This window comes from Neophocaena asiaeorientalis, unplaced genomic scaffold, assembly GCF_003031525.2.
Source record: "Neophocaena asiaeorientalis asiaeorientalis breed wild unplaced genomic scaffold, Neophocaena_asiaeorientalis_V1.1 scaffold415, whole genome shotgun sequence".
In the NCBI taxonomy this organism is placed as follows: domain Eukaryota; kingdom Metazoa; phylum Chordata; class Mammalia; order Artiodactyla; family Phocoenidae; genus Neophocaena; species Neophocaena asiaeorientalis.
Genome location: NW_020174051.1, coordinates 608,124 through 616,011, shown reverse-complemented (window position 1 = coordinate 616,011; position 7,888 = coordinate 608,124). Strand labels below are relative to the sequence as shown.

The 7,888-nt window shown below is 40.9% G+C and overlaps 1 long non-coding RNA gene across 1 annotated transcript in view; it reads right to left on the bottom strand.

The window, feature by feature from the left end:
* LOC112405704 (uncharacterized) overlaps positions 1–4,998 on the bottom strand; it is a 20,316-nt gene extending 15,318 nt beyond the window's left edge. Inside the window, exon 1 of the long non-coding RNA XR_003004418.1 lies at positions 4,921–4,998. This is a non-coding gene — a long non-coding RNA (uncharacterized LOC112405704). The remainder of the gene's footprint in view (positions 1–4,920) is intronic.
* Between the last annotated feature and the right edge of the window lie 2,890 nt (positions 4,999–7,888).

The window sequence follows — 7,888 nt, the reverse complement described above, 5'->3', positions numbered from 1 at the left end:
TGATAAAGGATCTTTCCATGAAAATAGTCTTCTTTACTTATAAAAGGGGTAATTGAGCCTCTGAAATGGAGTAAAGAGGAAGAAGATGAAGAATTTATGAAGAAGGAAGTCTGAAGGCAAATAAAACCAACCTCAGTAACTATATACAAGATCCCTCACCTCACTTGGCCGCAGTGTTGAGAAGGGCCAAAAGAAAGAATTGGTCTCTACCCTCAGTTTTCTCTTCTGTATGATGGGAATGTTTATTGTACTTACCTTATAGGGTTATGGTTGGGATTCAGTGATTTAAAACATGTGAAGTATTAGAATACTTCCTGGACATCATCAGGTCTTAATGAATGTTTGCTATAATTACTGTATCACTGTCATCATGTTTAACATTCTTATTTTCACTTCAGCTTGGAAATTTCATGACTCTATGTCATCATTATCATCTTGCTAAGAACCAACCATCCCTGATGGCTAGTTCTAGTGTTGTACTGCCACGGTAGGGTGTATCTGCTTCCTGCCCAAATATTAGTCATGGCTTCCTTGTCGACTTCTCTGTAAGAGTCCATTTTAGATCAGAGTAAAGTAGGTTAAAAAAAAGGAGTTGGGAATGCTCTTTCCTTGGATGAGTGGTCCTTTATTGATACTATGGATTGGTAGATACAACAGGCTGTAATCTTAGGGCTTTAGTATTAGGTCCACTTGGCTTGACATAAAACATTCTCTTGGAAAACTGGTCCCTGAGTTTGCTATGGCTTTGGAAGTGGCTGCTCTCCACAGTTTATATTTTTTTGCCTGGTTGTTTTTGAAGTGTTTACACTGCTCTTTCTAGCTAAAATTGCTAGGATGACTTTGTTTCATCTGGACTTTATATTACACTATAATGATTAATCCACTTGGTCTGGCCAAAGTAAGCTAGCAACTAAGTACCACTTGCAATTTCCACAACAAATGACGTAATTCATCCTAGTCTGGAGTTTGTACTTGATAAGTGTCCAATCCTTGTCTACAGTGAACCTGGAACCTTGGGTATAACATCATGATGGAGATTTTAAATTTCTTACTCTTTTTCAACCCTCCTTTTGAAATTTGAGGGAGGGGCTTTATGGACATGGGACTGAGACTGATAAAACTCAGACAGAAAGGAAGGGCCAAGAGAGGGTGACAATTAGTTGATCTCTCACTGAATTTGATCTGTCTTCCCTCCTCGAGGCAAGGATGGCAGCATGGAGCTACCTCCATGCCAAAGCAGTCAGTCAGTGAGGTGAAGCTGCTGCGGAGGAGGGGGTGGGAGCCTTTGGCCACCACTGTCCTGCTTCCTCAGGACACTTTCCAGACTCTTTGAGGATGGGGTGTGTGTGTATGTTTTGAGTCAGATATCTTTATTTGTATTTTCCAGATGTGAATAGTGAAGTTCACAGAGAATGTAGTACCTCATTAAAGTCACACAACCAGTAAGTAGTAAAGCCAGGATTTGAACGCAGGTCAGCCTAATTTCAAAATCGATATCCTAATTAAACCCTATTCAATATTGCCTCCTGATTCAATCTTACTTTTTTAAGCGTACAGTTCAGTTATTTTTAGTATATTTGAGTTGTACGAACATCACCAAAATCAATTTGGTAATATTTTCATCACCAAATAGAAACCCTGTATCCTTTAGCCATCAACTCCTAAACCTACGGTTCTGCCAGCCTTAGGCAACCACTATCCTACTTTCCGTCTACAGATTTGCTTATACTGGATAATTCATATAAAGGGAATCATACAATATTGGTCTTCTGTGACTGGCTTTTTTCAGTTAACATAATTTTTTTTAAAAAATTAATTAAGTTATTTTTTATACAGTAGGTTAAGCATAATTTTTAAAGAAAGACTTTTTTGGAGCAGTTTTAGGTTCAGAGCAAAATTAAGAAGAAGGTATGAAAATTTTCCATATGCCTCCAAACCTCACCTATGCATAGCCTCCCCTGTTATCAACATCCTGCACCAGTGTGGTACACTTGTTATAGTTGATGACCCTACAATGACACATCACAGTTACCCAAAGTCCACAGTTACTTTAGGGTTCACTCTTGGTGTCGTACATTCTTTGGATTTGGACAAATGTATAATAATATATATCCATCGTTATAGTATCATAGAGTATTTTCACTGGCCTTAAAATCCTCTGTGCTCCACCTATTCATCCCTCCCTCTTGCCCCCAACTCCTGGCAACCATTGATTTTTTTTTTACTATCTTCATAATTTTGCTTCTTGAAGTAATGATTTGAGAATTTATTCCAGAAAGATAAAGAAAAGAGAAAAACAAGCAATTCAAATAACAATTGACTAAACTCAGCTGCTCGATACAAAGTAAAGCTGGAAAAAAACAAAAACAAATCCCTGCAATAAACAGAACAACACCGCTCCCCTCCTGGAGTAAAATGACATTGAAAACTAAGCCTCAAAAGTTAGCAACCCAAGTTCGATTAGCAAGTCAGGAGGCTCTGGAAAGAATAGCTTCAAGAAGAAAATAAATTTCCTCTAAAGTGTTGCAGATTCTAGATTATTATCTTAGTGAGAAAGTGAAGGCATATGACAATAATACATTATAAAAATTCAGCACCTTGCTTCCTCTACTTCTTCCCTCTTCCTCCCAGTTTAGGTATGTGCATTTCTTTTCTACTGGCAAGGTTATATGCCATAGAATTTCTTCACTTTTTCTATGAGTCCAAACATACGTTAAAATGTAAGCTCTATGAAGGCAGGGATACTTTGTCTGTTTTCCTCATTGATCTATCCCTAGCACTTAGAATGGTGCTGGCCCAGAGTATGTAATCAATAAATATTTTTTTATTTGAATAGAATGAAATTTACCAAATAATGACTAATATTCATTTAATTAAAATAAGTCCTGGTTATTTTTAAACTTAATAAACAGCCAAAATGCAGAAGAATTAATTATATAAGAAAGTATAAATTCTATAAGTTTTGACAATGTAAAATTAACTATATGATGAACTTAAGCTGTGACATTGGGGGTAGCCATGAGGGGAGGAGGAGAACACAGGGCTATTAAATCTCTCGTCTTAGAGGTAAGTCAAGAGATACCGTCTGAAGTTGATGGATCAAGAAATGGAGGGATGTACTGGGTAAAGCTATAGAAGTATGTAACAGAATAATAAAAAATGAAATACATCTGGCAGTGGTTGTTGAAGTGTAAATGAGCAAAGATCTTCATCTTTCATGAGGGGACCCATCAGATGTACTTTGAAGTTGACACATCGAAGATAAAAGGCTAATAAATTATTATTGTGGGTGTTGGTCTCAGAAGGATTAAAGTTAGAGCAATTTTAAGCTGTTACCTCTGGGGAATGCCACGGAAAAAGACCTGTACTTTCTTTTTTTTTCAAATTACTCTCCATTACCAACTGAATTGTTATTGCCAGGTAGCCATATTTTAAAAGTGATATTTTTAATTTAAAAATAGTTTCTAGAAAAGAGAAGAATTTTTAGGGCAGAAAAAACATTGCAACAGTTTGCAATTACATACTGTCTACCATCAAGGACCGTCAAACATTTTGCAAACATTATCTGATGGTGAGTGTCAGAATCTACATTTGCCAGATGGAGAAATTCAGACAAAGATGGAAGTGACTTGCCCATTTTCAGTGCATCTGTGACCAAGCCAGTGATAAAACCCAGGCTTCCTGGATTCTGAGTCCAAAGACAGATTTGGATTGATTTCTTCTTAGAAAAACCACCACATATTGGTGTGACAATAGTTTAGGAAGAAATCCAAACGAATAGATGACATGCTCTGTGTTTAGAGCTTGGAAAATGCCTGTATTTTTCCATCCAATAATTTGGTGCCAAAATGCACATTGTCTGTCAAGAGAAAGACCAGTGCTTCTCTGAAGCACCTGATGGGAATATATACATCATTTCAAGGAGTTGTGCCTACAAAAATAAAAAATGACAATCCCTATAACAACCACAATTCATTTTTAAGTCTCACTGTATATATAAAGATTTCTGCCATTTTATGGCCAATTAGGAAACTAAATATGGCTAATTAGCTTGATAAATAATTATGATTATTCTGCCATATGCCTCTAATATTAATTCAGACTACTAGCATAGGTGGAAAGGATAAAAAATCTTTTACTGATCTGGCATCATTTTACCTATTGATTTTACTCTTGATGTGAGTGTGTATATGTGTGTGTGTGTGTGTGTGTGTGTGTGTGTGTGTGTATCTTTTGCCTGACTTCCCCATTTGATTAAAACTCTGGAGGGGAGTCATTAAATGATTATAGTGGATTCCTCTTGTTTTGTCAGTAAAGTTCCCTTCTCATTTATCCTACCCCCAAAACGACAAATAAACACTTCTGAAAACAGGTCTATAGCAGATGATACTGGCCCAAATAACCAAAGTGAGCATTGGACCAAAGCTGCTGCTTTGGAAGAACTTCCAGGAGAATTTGGAAGAGGAAATTGTGAGAGTCCAGACTCAGTCTGGCTGGTTTCTTGACACAAGGAGAGCTGTTTTAGGTGAGGAGCTGTTGGTGGCCATGTTTTTAGTGTGTGGACTGAGAAACAGTGAAAGGAAGAAGAAAGTGGATGTATGGAGAGGAGCAAAAGTGAGGCATGAACATAGTAACCATGAATTAATCTTTCTAAAAATTGTAGTAGAATATACATAATAGAAAACTTACCATTTTAACCCTTTTTGAGTGAACAATTCAGTGGTATTAATATTAAGTACATTCACATTTCTGTACAGCCATCACCACCATCCATCTCCAGAACTTTTTATCTTCCCAGACTGAAACTCTGTACCCATTAGACAATAATTCTCTGTTTCCCCATTCTCCTAGCCCCTGCTAACTACCATTCTGCTCTCTTTCCCTATGAATCTGACAATTCTGGGAATTAATCGTTCTTACCAGGGTACTGATGAAATTTGTGCCAGTTAGCGATTTATTGTCACTCACATCCGAATTCACCCTTCAATGCGTGCTCTGCAATGATAGATGGAATTCCTTTAAGCATTTCTCCTTTACAAAGAGCACTTGTTAAGCTTTCTCAGTAGAGGTCACTCAAGGAAGAACGCAGGAGGAAGGGGCCCTCCTGCTGTTTCTGGCAGCTACATTATCAGCTGGTGGTACTCTGACCCAGTTCTGGCACAGGCCCCAAAGTCATGGTCCCTTGGTGTCCTTGCAGCCTTGGCCTGCCCTAACAATCCCCTTCCTGTGGGCTTCCTGACATGGACACTATATGCTCCAGGCCTCCTATCTGCAGTGGCACTTGTACTCGCTCTGCACGCCCATGTGTCAGGCCACTGGATGTGGTTTTTCTACACCCCACTATGTCTCAGAGAGTTGCTTCCTGCTTGCCCAGTGACTGCAGACCAGCTCTGGACCGGGTGGATCAGCAGACCTCTCTGCTGCCCAGTGGTTGCAATCCCAGCCTCGGGAAGGGAGTCCTCTTTTGCTGTTGTCCCTCCTTGGGTATTCGCCCTCAGCTTTAGGGTACCACATAGAGTTCCCTTATATCTTATAATTGCTCTTTTATCAGAAAATTTAAAATATTTACATGAAATTTCTCCTATTTAAGTCACCTTGAGGTTTCTGCCTCTTGATTGGACCGAGACTGACATACAGTGATTGTGGGCAGAGTGAAAGAGTAAACCAGGATGTTCCTACAGAAACTGAAATGGTTCCTACAGAAACTGAAATGTATGGTCGCCTCCTCTAGAGATGGGAGGGAAGGTCCTGACTGCATTTGAGGCTCTGGCTCTAGTTTATTTCTAGAGTACACTAGCTACCTGTCCCTGGGTTCGGAGATAAACCTGTCTCTAAAATAAACTCTAGGGGCTTCTCTGGTGGTGCAGTGGTTAAGAATCTGCCTGCCAATGCAGGGGACATGGGTTCGAGCCCTGGTCCAGGAAGATCCCACATGCCGCAGAGCAACTAAGCCCGTGTGCCACAACTACTGAGCCTGCGCTCTACAGCCCGCAAGCCACAACTACTGAGCCCGTGTGCCACAACTACTAAAGCCTGAGAGCCTAGAGCCCGTGCTCCGCAACAAGAGAAGCTGCCGCAATGAGAAGGCCGCGCACCACAACGAAGAGTAGCCCCCGCTCGGTGCAACTAGAGAAAGCCTGCGCACAGCAACGAAGACCCAATGCAGCCAAAAATAAATAAATAAATTTGTGAAAAATAAAATAAGCTCTATCTCTTGTCTTTAAGAGAGCTCAAGTGTGCTTCTGTTAGTTGAAACCAATAATAAATATGCAATTTCACATTCTCTCAAATGTGGTTCAGAAAAAAGGATGGAGGCATAAAGGACTATTCCAGAAGTGCAAAAAAAAAGGGAAGAGGAAGGAAGACTATGCTGAAGATAAACATGAGAGCAACTTCCAGTTTCTTTAAGAATCTCAGTTGGGTGTGCTGTTGATGTTGGGGATTCAGGTTCTAGGACTCACCACATTTACCACCAGTGGGGACTCACACAAATGGAGCTGAGTAGGGCACTGGCTCAGGGATTCTGAATGCAGGGCAGTGTGGCTGGGGCCGAGTGAGTCCTCCTACTCCCATCACAGCCAGACCTTGGGATCTGCTCAGCCAGTGTATCTGAGAAAGGGGTTGGGTGTGCAGAGCCAACCCAGGTTCACTCAGCAGCCGGCGGTAAGGAGCAGAGCTGCCTCACTGCTCCAACCACAAGGTGGCAGAGTCGGAGCCTGCTCCCTGGGACAGAGAACGCGCAGGTGAAGGGAACGCGCTGAACTGGTTTTGCCCAGCAGACAAAAGTCCCTGCCCATTAGGAAAGCGTGGCTTAGTACATGTCAGATTTTCACCCATCGGATTTGTCATTTTTGTCTGAGGCGGAGTAAGCAATGAGGAGCGGAGAGAGGTGGAACCTCCCGTTCCTGCACTTCTCCCCCCGTGAAGACAGCACTAAAATGTTGGTGTCAGTTGCCCCCTCCATGAGCCAAGATGGAACTTAGGGAGACAAGGAACACAAACACTCCTCCTTTCCAATAGTAACTTTCCTTACCTATCCAAATAGGGGGTTTTTAAGACTGCACAGAGTATTCGACGCTTTATACTGATCACACAGAATCATGATTATCTTTCAAAGTGCCTTTTTTTTTCAACAGAAAAAAATCATATGTCAAAATCCTCAATAGAGTGTGAAACCTGAGATGCTTTTGCTATGGAGTGAATCTAAGTGAATCCATCCACCCTCTTCCATCTGGAAGTACAAAGCTGGATGAGATATGGTCCCTGCCTTTTAGAAATTAGAGCACTTCCAACCCATATTTTACTTCTCCTGGCTCTGCCATGGAGAAAGAAAATTAAACTGGGTTCCAACCAATCAAAATGGAGGGTGAAACAAGAGTGGATTCTACAACCAATCAGAGCAGATGCCGCAACCAACGTCAGAAATGCTGGCTGTAAACAACTGGTCAGGCTGTACAGCATAGTACGTCCCAGTGGTTGCCAGCTCTGGATCTGTGAGAACCCGTGTCTAAGGTCAAGGGAAGGACTGTAGGAGAGCCCCTGGCTGCTCTGACTGAAGTCATATCTTCTGGTCTAACTTAATTGCATCTCATGGTACTGAAAGAAACTGTCAGGCAGTTAAGGATTTTTGAAAAATATTTCCTTTGAAATTTACTCTTCCCATAACCTTAATCATCTCAGTACATTGCAACACAGTTTTTCTAGAGTAACTAACTGGCCAGTGCTTTGGAGTCATCTGTTTTTCTTCTTTCGTTCTATATCCTACATTTGCATTGTAGGCAAATCCTGGCCATTCCCCCTTCAAATTATGTCCATTACCTGACTACTTGTCAGCACTTCTATGACTACTTTCCTGGCCAAGCCACCATGGTTTCTTGCCTGGTTCACT